Here is a 15,976-nt window from a genome sequence, read left to right on the forward strand (position 1 = left end):
ATGCATTACAAGTCGCCCATGAAGGAACTAATGATGTTAAGCTAGCTAGAATCAATACTTTAACGCAAGAGTTTGATCTCTTTCATATGAAGCAAGGTGAAACCATTGCGAATATGTAAAAGAGATTATCTCACATTATCAATCGATTACCCACTTTGGGACATATTACTCCCAATGTCGTAGCTACTAACAAAGTTTTGAGATGTCTTAGTAGGGAATGGCAACCGAAGGTCACGGCAATCAAAGAAGCCAATGATCTCACTACATTGGATCTCACAGCTGTATTCGGAAAGCTTGAAGAACATGAGCAAAACCTCATGAACCTAAACAAGCACGAAAAGAAAGAAAAGAAAGAAAAGTCAAAAGACACGGAAAAGAAGTCTATCGCTCTAAAGGCTTCAAGTTCTAAGTCATCCACCAAAGATACATGTGATAGTGAGTCTAGTGATGAAGATGATAGTCCGGATGAAGATATGGGATTATTCGTAAGAAGATACAACAAATATCTTCGAAAGAATGAAATTAAGCACTCGGAAAACAATCTAGTTGATTATATACGCCAATCAAAGCCTAACAAGCAAGATGATTACAAGAAGACTAAACCTAGAGGATCTTGTTACAACTGTGGAAAACCCGGTCACTACAAACCGGATTGCCCTTCGCTAAAGAAAGATAAGACCAAGAGTTAACCTCAAAAGAAACAACCAATAGAGAGAAGAGCCTACATCGCTTGGGAAAGTGGTAGTGACTCATCTAGCAAAGAAAGCTCAAGCGATGAAGAGGAAATCGTCAACCTATGTCTCATGGCACATCAAAAGAAGAAAAAGATTGTAAGTCATGATAAATATAATAATGTTGATGCTATGTCTTATTTTGAATTAAAGCATGCCTTTGATACCTTGCATCATGAAGCCAAGGAAGCATTTCAACGCTTAGCTTCAAATAAAAGAATTTTTTAATACCTTGAGAAGAAAGTTTCCGATTCCAAAAAGGAATTAGAAACTCTCAAGGAATCTATGATCAAAAGTTTCAAAGACACAAGCATTGTTGACAAGAGTCCTTGGTTTAAGTCGGGAGGATGTGAAACTTGTCACATTTGGCAAAAAGAAGTTAAAACTATCAAAGCCAAATTAGATAAGGCCTCACAACCAAAAGTCACATATGCTATTGATCGATCACATTTCAAAAATAGTATGATAAATCCGTATCAACGATACACTTATGTGATAAAAGATCAATCTAGTAAATGTGATGACTACTCAAACTCAAGATGTCTATACTGTTGCAAAAGGGGGCATACCATTAAAAAATGTCGCTTTAGGAGATTCTTGGTTCCCAAAGGCATTTTCAAATGGACTCCAAAGAGCAACCTTTGTTTCACTCACACACAAGGACCCAATGAAAATTGGGTACCTATTTCCCTTGTTTAAATTTGTAGGTGGAATGTCTTCAGCCATCCGAGAGAAGATGGTTTCTAGATAGCGGATGCTCAAGACATATGACGGGTGACTTATCTTTATTCTATGACTTTGTGGCTAAGAAGAAAGGATTTGTGACCTATGGTGATAACAACAAGGGAGCAATACTCGGTAAAGGTAGTGTAGGTAATCCCTCTTCTGCTACTATCTCTGACGTCCTTCTAGTTGAGGGCCTTAAACACAATCTTATTAGCATCAGTTAATTATGCGACAAAGGATACTCAGTATCATTTTCTAAAGAAAGTTGCATAATTCGAAATGATGACAAGAAAGATGATGTGTTCAAAGGCCTGAGGGTAAATAATGTATACAAGCTTGATCTAAATGATGTATCCTTAATTGAAGCAAAATGTCTAGCAACTATGAGTGAAGACTCATGGCTTTGGCATAGACGTTTAGCTCACGTCAACTTTTATTTGCTTAGTAAAATCGTCTCAAAAGACTTAGTGTCCGGCCAACCTAAAATAAAGTTTTCCAAAGATCACTTATGTGATGCGTGCCAAATGGGGAAGCAAACAAGGATCTCTTTTAAATCTAAAAACATTGTTTCAACTACAAGACCTCTTGAACTTCTCTGTATGGACCTCTTTGGACCATCTAGAATAAAAAGTCTAGGTGGAAACTATTATGGGTATGTCATAGTTGATGACTTCTCTAGATATTGTTGGACGATTTTCTTAGCAAGCAAAAGTGACACCTTCTCCGCATTTGAGAAATTTGCCAAGTTATTTCAAAATAAATTAAACACTAACATAGTATCTATCCAAAGTGATCATGGGGGTGAGTTTGAAAACCATCTCTTTGAAGAGTTTTGTGGCAATCATGGCATTAATCATAATTTCTCCGCACCACGAACTCCCCAACAAAATGAAGTTGTGGAACGTAAAAATCGTGTGTTAGAAGAACTAGGGAGAACTATGATTAATGAGCATGGGCTTCCAAAATACTTTTGGGCCGATGCCATTAATACAGCTTGTTATGTTCTGAATAGGATATTGATACGAAATATTCTAAACAAAACACCGTATGAACTCTTGAAAGGGAGAAAACCGAACATTTCTCACCTTCATGTATTTGGATGTAAGTGCTTTGTTCTAAATAATGGAAAGGAAAATCTTGGCAAGTTTGATGCAAAAGCGGATGAGGGTATCTTTCTAGGATACGCTCAATCTAGTAAAGCTTATAGAGTATACAACAAAAGGTTACATATTGTTGAAGAGTCCGTACATGTCTCTTTTGATGAGTCTTTTCCGAAAGTTGTCGAAAAAGGTAGTGTTCTTAATGGTGCAGGTGTCTCAACTGAGAGTTTAGTTAATGATCCGGATGCCAAGCTTGAGAAAAATAAAGAATCCCTCTTACCCGAGAATAATGAAGAGGAAGTGGATCAAACACCTAAAGAGAAAGTAGAAGATCAACCAAGCGAGAAGAGCGATCTTCCTCTTGCATGGAAATCTTCTAAGGACCATCCTATGGAGAACATTCTAGGAGACATATCAAAAGGGGTGACAACACGGTCAAGGATAAGTAACTTTTGTTTTTATTATTCTTTCGTCTCTCAAATTGAGCCTAAAAACTCAAAAGATGCATTAGTCGATGAGCATTGGTATTTAGCTATGCAAGAAGAGCTAAACCAATTTAAGAGAAATGAGGTTTGGGACCTTGTCCCTCCTCCGCGAGACCATCGAGTAATTGGCACTAAATGGGTGTTTAGGAACAAACTAGACGAAAACGGTATCATCACTCGCAACAAGGCTCGTCTTGTTGCTCAAGGGTATAGCCAAGAGGAAGGGATCGACTATGAGGAGACCTATGCTCCGGTCGCCCGACTTGAGGCAATACGCTTGTTAATTGCATTTGCATGTTCATAAAACTTTAAGCTTTATCAAATGGATGTTAAGAGTGCATTCCTAAATGGATTTATTAATGAAGAGGTTTATGTATCCCAACCTCCCAGATTTGAAAACATTGATTATCCTGATTATGTTTATAAACTTAAGCGTGCCTTGTATGGTTTAAAACAAGCTCCTAGAGCTTGGTACGAGCCGCTTAGCAATTTTCTAATTAATCAAGGTTTCTCAAGAGGGAAAGTTGATACCACCCTATTCATTAAGAGACATGAAAAGCATTCAATATTAGTTCAAGTGTATGTGGATGATATTATCTTTGGTTCTACTAACATGACTCTTGTAAAGGAGTTTTCTAAGCTTATGCAGGGAGAATTTGAAATGAGCATGATGGGTGAACTAAACTACTTCCTTGGACTTCAAATAAAGCAACTAAAAGAAGGAACGTTTGTGAGTCAAACCAAGTATTGTCAAGAACTCATCAAACGGTTTGATATGGCAAAGTCCAAGGCCATTGACACTGCTATGCCTACCGCAGTAAATCTTGATCGGGATGAACATGGTAAGCCGGTTGATGTAAAAAGGTATAGAGGTATGATTGGTTCCCTACTTTACCTTACCGCTTCCCGTCCCGATATTATGTTTAGTGTGTGCATGTGTGCAATATATCAATCATGTCCCAAGGAGTCTCATTTAAAAGCCGTTAAGCGCATACTTAGGTATCTTGTAGGTACAACTAAGCATGGCTTATGGTTTTCCAAAGGTAGTGATTACTCTTTGGTTGGATATTCCGATTCCGACTTTGCTAGGTGCAAGTTGGATAGGAAAAGCACTAGTGGAACATTTCACTTCTTTTCAAATTCCTTAGTTAGTTGGCATAGCAAGAAACAAGTGTCCGTTGCGTTGTCAACCGCCGAGGCGGAATATGTGGCAGCTGGTAATTGTTATGCTCAAATACTTTGGCTCAAACAATAATTACTTGACTTCAATGTCAAGCTTGATCATATTCCTATCTTTTGTGATAACACAAGTGCTATAAATCTAACCAAAAATCCGGTCTTACACTCTCGCACTAAACACATAGAAATACGACATCATTTCCTTAGGGATCATGTTGAGAAGGGTGATGTAGTGTTTGAGCATGTGGATAGCAAAAATCAACTTGCCGACATCTTTACAAAACCACTAGCTACCGAGCCCTTCTTTAACATCCGTAGGGAACTTGGCGTCCTTGATATATCGGATAAGTTGCAACTATGAGTAGTTGCATATGCTTTATTTATTATCATTATCTATGCTCTCACAATTTTTGAAGTGTTCATTAAAAGATATGTGAGGGCTTGTTTCTCATCTCCCTTGTATAAAGGTAATATCGTTTCAACCTTAAATTCACTTCATGCTAATATATCACTATGGTAAAGTTGAAATTTGTTCATCAATATGATTATTCTATGCAAGATTTGGTCATAACATGCATACATTCATTGCATACAACCAAATTTTGAAATTTGCATGCCTTAGGTCGACCTACTCTTTATGTGAGTCGACCTACTCAAAAATAAATTTTAAAAATTTAAGGCTAATGCGTCGACGCATCCACTACATAGGTCGACGCATCGTTCGCAGAATTTCAAAATTAGGTTACATTTTAAAAGGGAACACAAAGCAAATTCATTCTCTTCATTCTCCTCCTTGCGCCGACCCCCTCACACAAACCCTAAGCACCACTCATCTCCTCCCTCTCACTCATCCATGGCTTCCCACAAATCACTGAGAAAGAGAGTAAGCAGAGAAGACTCTTCCTCTCAACAACAACCTGAAGTAGAGGATGCTTTATCCCTTATTCCTGATGCTCTTGTGGAATCCTACTCTTCCCATTTCAGAAACCGAAAAGTCATCAAACAATTCATGTTGTTCACAGGAACTCTACGAAGACTTCATCTTCAACAGGTAATGGAACTACTTGAAGCTCAAAATTTGGGTACTTTTCTTGAACTAAGCCATGAGTACAATGAGGATTTGGTAAGGGTTTTCTACAATGGTATGCAAGGACACTTCCAAGGCAGATGGGTACAACCACATACGCCATCACCGACAACACTTGGAGGCAATTGGGTCTATTTCCACTCCGTGAGAATGCCGTCACGGTAACTGATACCAATGTGTTGACCCTATTTGACTATAATGTTGCTCTGAACAACATGTTGAGGCGCCCTCATGCTGACCATATAGTTCAAAGCAACATGTTCCCTCGGTCCGCTACTACAGGTCTCTTAAACATTGTTGATAGAATTCTACAATGGATTGTGGCACGAATCATCCGACCTAAACAAGGTGGATATTCTCGTGTTGACCAACAAGAAGTGTACTTAGTTTGGTTGATCAAAAGCAGAATTCCTGTAAATTGGCCCCATTTTATTGTGAAGCGTATGTTTGAATTAAAGGAATCAGGTAGAGGCACCGCTATTAGATATGCATCTCTCATCCAATGGGTGCTTAATAAAGTCAATATTCCATCTCAACGGCTTCCCAAGAAGACCATATCCATTGACCAAGAATTCACAAAGAAGACACTGAGTATGATGGGATTCTTCTACAATCGCGCCACGGGTGCCTATGGTGCTGTTCTACGAGGAAACAATTCGGATCTCAATAGAAAAGATGAGGATGAAATGAACATTGATGAAGAGGAAGATATTGCAGGTGAAGATGAAGATGAAGATGTGGGTGCTCAAACTGCCGGCTCAAACATTACACAGTTGATGGAGGCTATGCGTCTTCAACAAATTGAAAATCAAACTTTGATGAATGAGTGCCTAACTACTCTGACCACTCGTGTCACTAAGCAAGGTGCTCAATTTACAGCCTACTCAACACTTCAAGAGCAAAGGTACAACACGCTCTATGGTATGATGGATGCACAGAGCAACCAAATGTCCTCATTCACAAGTGGCTTCATGCAATACTACCCATTTCCTCCAGTTCATTCGGCTCAACCACCACCATCGGCTCAAGAAGGAGATGATGATGCCAATGCCTAGTGTTCTCTTTTGACTTTTTGCATACACCATTTACATATTGTCATGAACATTTTTTTTTGTATTTTGTGACTTCATTTTATCTTATGCTGGACAAAATTCTACCGTACTTTGTGTTTGTGTAAGGATTTGAATTGAGCTATGTGCTCATTATGCGTTTAGCTATTTATGTTATGTTGTCGTTTATTTTATCATTAAGCATTGTTTTATGTGAATGATTGCTTTATGATTATGATTGCAAAAGGGCTTAGTAATGATCAAGATTGAGTTATATTATTCCACCATATATGTATAATATTACCTGTCTCTTTTTGATATTGCCAAAGGGGGAGAAAACTGAGTGAATCAACAAGCAATGGAAAACAAACGCACCAAGAAAGGGGGAGCATACAGAAAGGGGGAGCATGCATTTCGGACAAAGATTCACAAATTTTTCCATCATCAAAAAGGGGGAGTATATGAGGGCAAGGTGTTGTTTTCATGCTGTCAAAATATTGTGAATCAACCACAACTTAAGTGAAATCATAGAAATTGAGCACATGCAACCAAGACAAGCACTTTTGGCCACAAAACACCAATAGGTCGACTCACACATATCATAGGTCGACCTATTGCAAGCCCTTTGTGAAGAAATTCAGGTGAAGGCTGAATGCGTCGATGCATTACCTTCTTAGGTCGACGCATTGCTATTTTGAGGAATTCACGGGAATGCGCACGCCGACCCTTCAGGTCGACGCATCAAGGTTTGGTGACTCAAGTATAAAAACATTATGCATCGACGCATTGATGGTTTAGGTCGACGCATGGCATTCTGAGGAAGTCACGGGAATGCGCACGCCGACCCTTCAGGTCGACGCAAGTGTCACACATTGCTCTTTTTCACGTGTTATACACTCAATAGGTCGACCTATGTAGAGAGCAGGTCGACCTATCGCTAATAAACATTGTTTTCTGCTGTTTTCCAATTGGCTTATACATTGTAAGTGTTATAAATACTCAAGTGATCATTCTCAAGAAATTCAACAAGAAACGTGAAAGATAGACTTAGCTTCTTCTCATCTTCAACCTTTCGCTTATTGATCGAGAATCACACATAATCATCTTTCTCGATCGAAGTAAGGAACGTGTGTTGATAAGGTTCGACAGTAGATATTTTTCTTGTTCGAGATTCGACGATAGACATTCATCTTGTTCGAGTGAAGATAGTTGAGGGTGTTTCTTGTATAAAACCTTAGGGTTTTTCCTTCTTCATCAAAGATTTTGTTCGAAGGTTTTTGACGATTGATTCGCTTTGGTAATCAATTCAGCCGTGCATAAGGGTTTGAGGGATTGAATATCTGCTCAACAAACTTGCTACAACCGGAGGATTGAGAAAGGAACGATCGGGGTCTTGATCGTGAAGATCTTAGACATTGACTTGATTCGACTTGAATCAAGGGGAGGATCGAATTGTATTCAATTTTACTGCATGTGTGTAGTTGGTGATTGGTACTTTCTATCCTTGTTAAACATTTTGCAATCTAATAAAACTTTCATAATTTCATTTGAAATTAGGGGCAGACGTACTCCTGCGAGGACGATAGAGGAAATGCCTAAACAAATATCGTGTTCCTTATCGCTTTTACTTTATCGTATTTCCATTTGTTTTCGTTAATTTCCATTGTTGAACAAAAACTAAGGTTAGGTAAAATATCGATCACCAAGTGTTCGATAAAATTACTCAATCAAATTTTTGTTCAAATTTTAGTGAAAACGTTCATTGTGAGTAATATACCATATAGTGTGTAATTGATACAATTGAGACATTCGTTAAAACGTAATTCATTACTTGACATTTTCATCCGTTCGGTTTAGTGCACATATCCGGTCCCCGATAACATAATCGCTCTTAGACGATTAAGTGATTCAGGGAAGTCACGTTTCAAAAAGCTAAAATTTTCTTAAGTCGGAAAAAGGTGGTCTATTCACCCCCCTCTAGACCATTCCTATCGTCTAACATACCGATCCTTCAAGATCTTCAAATTTGTAGATCTTGTATTCTCCTGGTCATCCTTGAACCATGTTGATGTCGCATTCAGTCTTGACTCGGATGTGTTGAATCCATCCTAAGTCCACTTGCTCTTGTAATGTAGCTTGAACTACAACACATCATTGACTACTCTTTGGACAAATTTCACATGTGAAGTAGTTGTGAGGTGGTACATGGCCGTACCCAGCTTGTCTAGCATGCATTTTGACGAGATTTTCCCCTATCTGACGAATGTCGTAGATTTGAATGACATTGGGGTGTTGATCTATCAAATTCACTGAAGCTTCTTTATGTTGGGTCAAAGGAAGGATACCTTGGTGCCCGATTGTTGAAATTTGGAGGTCGGACCTGCTGCTGAGTTTGTTGTGACCTTTGTTGAAATGGTTGTCGAGAACCCTGAGGTTGATAGGCTGGCGCTGAGCTAACAACCGGAGTTATTGTAGCAACTTGAGCTGGAAACCTCTTTCTTCCTTTGTGTAAGATACTGATGACATCTTGATCCTTTTTCTTCTGGAAAGAACTTTCGTACTTCCTAGGACCAATAGAAGATTGTGATTCTTTGTCCAAGCGTCCTTCTCGAACTGCTTCCTCTAGACGTACGCCCATGTTTACCATTTCGGTAAAGTCACTAGGTGCACTGGCGACCATTCGTCTGTAGTAAAATGGACTCAAAGTCTTGAGATAGATTTTTGTCATTTCTTTCTCTTCAAGAGGAGGACAAATTTGAGAAGCAACTTCACGCCATCTCTGAGCGTATTCTTTGAAACTCTCTTTATCCTTTTGAGCCATGGCCCGGAGTTGATCTCTGTCGAGAGCCATATCTAGATTGTACTTATACTGTTGGACGAAGGCCTCTTCGAGGTCTCAAAAAGTAAGAATCTCTGAACTGTTCAAGTTCATGTACCATTTGAGTGTAGCACCAGTTATGCTGTCTTGGAAATAATGAATGAGCAGTTGTTGATTATCAGTCTGAGTTGACATCCTTCGAGCGTACATCATGAGGTGACATTGTGGGCATGAATTCCCTTTGTACTTCTCAAAATGTGGTACTTTGAATTTGTGAGGGATCTTAACATTTGGAACCAAACAGAGGTCTGCAGCGTTCTTTCCAAATAGATCTTGTCCTCGGAGAGTCTTGAGTTCCTTCTGCATTTGCAGAAACTATTCCTGGAACTCGTCCAATCTTTCATACACGCCAGCGTCCTCACTGGGAGAGTGATGATATATTTGTCCACCTGGCGGAGGAAAAGTATGCACAATTGGTTGTGAAGAAGTCATGATGGCAGCAGATCTTGGTATCTCAATATTATGTTGTGTGAAACCCATTGTTGTTGCTCTTGGAACTTCAAATTCCGGAGATCTGTAACCCTCCGGTGGTTGCATATCCATCTTAACCCTTGGAACTTCAGAAACTGGGGGTATGTACCTTTCTAGAGTGAAGTTATACGGCATGCCCTAAGGTCGGTTGAGTGGCATGGTATACTGAGGAATAGGAATAGAAAATACCTCGGAAACCACTGTCCTTTGTGGCTCTTCTGGTGGAGGTTGAATTTGCGCAACCACCAGGGCTTCTACCATGTTGTTGAGCCTTTCAACAGATTCTTTGAGAGTAGTGACCTCTTCTCTGAGTTCTCCATTCTCTTGCTCTAAGTCGTCCATTCTTTTCTTGCGACTTGAACAATTGTTGTATGAATGAGACAGCTTGAATGCCTTTGCTCTTCACCTCCTTCTCCTCCTCTCTTTCTGGAGAAAGGAAAGTGACGATTAGATTCGCGATAATTCTCGTGTCAGTGCTTACAACTTAAAGCGATGCATGCAATTAAATTAATGTTTTTCAAGGAAACACCATAATTACGTTACGAAACATCAAACTTTTTATTGATTAAGCAAAACGCCATTTTTTACACACATTGAAAAGGGAAATATAGAGAAATAGAGAGAAAGGACTCTAAAACTTTGACGAAGAGCCGACTTCACGTTCTAACATTTTCTTCTATTTCTTGAGCTGAGCATTTTTTGATGTGAGCTGATCGATGATCCAGGAAGAAGGAGGGATATGGTGAGAAAGTGAAAATTGTGTCACTTGTCGTTCGAGTACTTCAATTAACTCATCCTTCCTTCTTAGGATGTTCTGAATCTCAACATTTTCCGTGTTGACGATTCGATACTTGTTTTTCCAAGCATTCCTTTCTTGGCATACCTTGGTTAATGCCACTTGCAGTTTCTCAACATCAGTGGAGAAAAGTAAAATTGGTTCCCTTAGGGTCATAGGTTCTTGACGCTGATATGGCATCCTGAGCTTGAATGCTCTGACGCGTACCCATTGAAGGTAAGGATCTAGGGAGATGCAAAGATGTTTTCCTAACAATCTTCTCCCTTTGATGTGAACAAGACGCCAGGCTTGGACAATTTCCTTCTTCAGCATGCTACCATGATCGTCGATGTTCTTGAAGAACAGACCCTCCGATTGAATACTACTTGGTATATTTTTCATGGGATAGCCGTATTGACGACGGGCTAAAGCTGGATTATAAATGATTCCTCCCTTAGTTCCAATAAGGGGTACGTTGGGATAACTTCCGCAACTAAAGATGATATTGGTTTCGTCGTTGTCAGGACTACACCAATCAATGTCCGAGTGAGTGAGGGACATGATTTTTTGTGACCAGTGAAGGTCATCCCTCGTGTTCTAGAAAGTTCTAGACTTTGGCAGGTGCGAGACGTACCATTCGTAAAACAACGGTACACAGCATGTGATTAATCCTCCTTGATGTATGTTTCTTGAATGCACAAAGTGGTAAGCGTCTGCAAGCAAGGTTGGAACTGGATTTCCAATTAAGAAGATCTTAATTGTGTTGATGTCGACGAAATTCTCAATGTTAGGAAACAAAAACAATCCGTAGATAAGTAATGCCAAGATGTCCTCAAAAGCACTCATATCTTGGATGCTGACGACGTACCGAGCTTGATCCAACAGGAACTTGGAGGGTAATCCTAGAATTCCTCCTTTACTCACCATATGAGTTATGACGTCGACTACGTTCAAGGGAGTAGTTGCAGCAATGATAATGTCGTCAGGATTCTTTTCCAAAACGGAGTACAGATCTTGCGCGTACACGGGTATTCTAACCAGACGAGATTACTCCTCCAACATAGGCATGAGTATATAATCTGGAAAGGTAAAGCAATGATACATTGGATCATAAAACTGTACCAAAGTGGGAAGGATCCCATCCACAATGTTGGTATTGAGAAGAGGCAGAAGTTTTCCATACTTTTCCTTGAAAGCCTGGGGGTTGACCAATAGTTTTCCGAGCTTTTCTAATTCCTCGTCTTTGGGAATCTTGAAGGTGTATTTCGTAGCTCTCTTTCTTCCGTAATCCATGGTATAGATCCTTAAGTCCTTTCTCTGTTTCTCTCTTTCTCTCTATGAAGTTAAAAACGTTCGTTATTTAGTTTCCTTGAAAAAAACGACTCGAAAAATACTTTTTGATTTTATTATTATGATGAATGCATGAATGCGCACACAAGAGTTTTTAAAAAACATGGTGTAGAAGGGTATAGTGGTCATGGAGTCACATTGCTAACCTCGCCCAAGGGTAAACTATAAGTCTCAGAGATTTTTCTCAACCTTAAAGATACGTTGACTGGTATCTTCAAGAAAGTTTTCTCTGAGTGTAGTATCTGCGTGACAATTACTTTTGTAATCACCGCTCTACGTCCTAAGAGGCTTTAAGTGGGGTTAAAGTGTTTCTAGGTCCTCCTGGTACAAATCCGTCTCGGAATGCATTGGAGCAGTTAATCACAACCAGCAATGCAAATCCCAATAGTAGATTTGGGAACCAAGATTAGAGGGTTTCACCGAGAAGACATCCTCCATCCTATCTTATGTTACACTCAAATCCGGGTATAAGATTTCTCACCACAGGGGGGAATCAAGCCCTTTCCCGATATAGAACATATAAATATAAACAAGTATAAATGCAACTGTCATACCCTAATTTTGACCCCCCTGAGATGTCATATCTTTTAACTTTTCATTAAAGTCAAAACAGATACTCAGAGCAGTCACTTATTCATCTGGTACTTAGTCGGGGGTGTTCAGGAACAAAAGAACTCAGGCAAAGGACCAATCAGTAAAAGGGATGGTTTCTAATACAACTATGGGACTCAAAGGCTTCATTCTAATCACCTATGATTGATTAGATACCCATCACCTGGACTCAGGATTGCTTACCTCACCAGTCTAGGGTTTTGAGCCTATCAAGGACTAAAAATCAGGGATCACATTTGGGAAACCCTATAAAGCTCAAGGGCATCACTCAAAGGCTTCAATAATCCTCAATTAGTTCATATGACAATGTCCATAGGGCATTACACTTCAATCCAAGGCCTACAGTCATCAATTTCATCTGTTCGACAATTAGGGTTTTTGACCTAATTCACCAAGATAGTTGACTTTTTAATCAGGACATGGATCCAAAACTCAAAGCATAACTCAAGAGCTTCTATTACCTCAATATAATCCATTCACATCACTCATTTGAAGAGGAGAGTTTGATTCATCACAAAAGTCCAAGAATTCACTTCATCTAGAAAAAGTCAACTGTATAGGAGCACCTTTGGCTTTTTGGAAATTTTGGTCAACCATGACTTTTGAAGTTTTAAATCATCAATATATGATATTTGAAGTCATTATATCAAGAAAAATCAAGAAAATCAATCAAGAATCAAAAGTCAAAAGTTTGACTTTTCATACTTAGAAAATTTTCCAAGTGTTTTCAAGTGGTTTTTGCCAAACTTTGGAAGGGATTTTCTCAAAATTTCACCGTCAAACTGAAAAAAACTTCCAACATGAAAGTTGTAGATTTTGATCCAATAAACAACTTTGACACATATAATTTTTTGGCTAAAAATCAACCATTGAAGAGATATGGAGCTTCAAAGTGGCTGCCTTCACAAAACATGCAGGAAAACCCTAATTTCCCTAAAGAATTTGGGCAAACACCAAACTAATGAATTGAAGTACATGTTAAGGGCTTTCCAAATTATGCTCAACCTTCTCCAAATTCATTTTGAGCTAAGAGATATGATTGATCAAAGTTAGGCACTTGAAGTAAAAATTATAGGTCATGTGCAATTTGGAACTTTGCAATTTTGTGCAAATGACTTCACTAAGTGATGCTACCCGACCTCTAATACATCTGCAAGCACACCATACATCCATTTTCATCATTGCATAAGGATTAGAGAATATTTCCAAAAACAAAGGCATGTGATTATGTAATGATTACATTTGAGAATTTATGGCAAGATGATGAATCACCAAAGGAATCTCTTCCCAACCAATTGGAGCTCATTTCTGTCTCAGATTTGTCCCCTAAGATCAAGCAAAATCGAGGGCTAGGGGATTGACCAAATGGAATCAAAATTTCCATCATTGCATTTTGGATATTTTTGAATTCCTTCATAGCCAAGAAACCAAATCAACCTCACTAAGAAACCACACTCCTCTGCAACTATACTGAACCATTTGCCTATAAATACAAGTGCTATCCTTCATACAATTCACACCAAAGCAACTCTATTCCTTGCTTTCTCTTTCTCTTCTCATGCTTATGGTTTTTCAAAGTTCTTTGGCAAGAAGAATCGTTTTCTTCAAACCAGAGTTTCTCTTTGGAAAGTAAGCATTCTAACATCTCAAGGGGGCTCATTTGAGGTGATCCAAGCACCTGGATCACTTCTGTAGGTGGAGCAACACCATTGTTGCTTTCACTTGGAGCTGTTGCAGTTGGAGGTCCATAGAGCAATTCAGAAGGTTTCAAGCAAAGCCAAGCATCCAGACACGTTCCTTAGGGCATAGTGAAGCTGTTCAGATGGTTGCAGCTCATCTGTAACAGAAGATTCATCATCCTCCATGTCCACTTGAAGCTCAAATCGAAGGTGTCGGGTAGAGCAATTTAGAAGGATTGAAATCACAATAAACATTCAGTTAGCATCACTGAGTCCCAAGGAAGCTTTTTGGATTACTCACACAAGCCCAGGTGTTCCTCATTATCCTCACGACCTCCATTTTCAGAGGTATTTTTTCAAACTCCAACCCACTTATTTGAGTATTCTTGCTCCTATAGCTCGATACTATCTTGTTCAGCATCATCAGAGGATTGAAAACCCTCTATCATCATTCATTTATTCATCTTGTTTGTCATTTAATTTTAAATTTAGGGTTTATGTTTTCTTCGTGTTCATACTGAAATTAGTTAGCTACACTTAGAATAAATGAGTTCTGAACCCATGATCATGTTCCTCGTCTAAAAACGAGCAAAATTGATGTTTACATCGTACCATTTGGTTGAGAAACCAGAGAGTTAGAATTTTGAATTCTCACGAGCTCAAGGAAGAAGATGACTATGGTGACGCGCAAATTTGAATCTCCTGGGTCTTTTTAAAATATAATCAATTCATTGCGTATGTTATACAAACTGAGCGCGTAGCTCAGTTGGTCAGGTTTTGTGGAGTAGTTGTCAAGGGCGTGGTTTCAAGCCTTGCTAGGACCAAAACCAATTTTTTATCACTTTTTCCATTTAATTTCTTCACAACTTTAATCAATTATTTAACCTATCAAATTAATTCATTTTGACTTCATTTTTCACACAATTGTTGATTAATATATATTTAATGAATAAATCAAAAAAACACAAAAATAATATTTATTTTGAATATTTTTATTAGGTTGAAAATGGTGTTGTTTTAGTGTTTAAAATATGTTTTAATATATGTTTTCATTAAACTTTCAAAAAACCTAATACCTCATAAATACTTTGTGATAAAACCCTAAGCCATTTAGGTCTCAATTAGGTTTAGATTTCATCTTTACACTAATTAAGTTGACTTTTGTCAAAATTCAAAACTGTTTTCATATTTCAAAATAAACAGACGATCGAGGTTGTCAAACAATAGAACCTCACATCTTCTCAACAGTTTCTCATAAACAAGAAAATCATTTTCATTGGGCCTCTATTAGAGTGTAAGACCCAACACCTTTTTCTTTTCATAGTTTGTTTTCAAAAACTGTATTTACAAAATCTCCTTTCTGTTTTCAAACCATTCTTCTGGTATTTGAAGGGCATTATTCCCGGTGAAACTCTTGAGATACCTATGTGACCTATGTCCATCTTCACTTCTTCTGTTTTCAAAACCTTTAACTGTTTATCATAAATATTCAACTGTTGTCCATCAATTGCTGTTGAGGCTTTGTACATACATCTTCAAAGGCCTCCACTCCATCCAGGTTAGGCTTTACAAGCTTTCAATTTACAGTCTTTATTTAAATTACTGTCAAATATAGAACTGTTTATATATTGTTTAGAACTACGTTTGAGTATAAACCCTAGGACAGTTAAACTATATATATATATATATATTATAGGAATATGGCCTAGGATTGAGAATGTCTTCCCGGTGAAGGCTCTTTCCTAATTAGAGATATGTAGTTCAAACCCCCAAGATGAATTATTCCCGGTGAAACATCTTTGTAAAAACCTTAGAATCCAAAAAAAACTAGGACACATAGCTTTCTCTTGTGCT

This window comes from Vicia villosa, unplaced genomic scaffold (assembly GCF_029867415.1).
Source record: "Vicia villosa cultivar HV-30 ecotype Madison, WI unplaced genomic scaffold, Vvil1.0 ctg.001973F_1_1, whole genome shotgun sequence".
NCBI classification, from domain to species: Eukaryota; Viridiplantae; Streptophyta; class Magnoliopsida; order Fabales; family Fabaceae; genus Vicia; species Vicia villosa.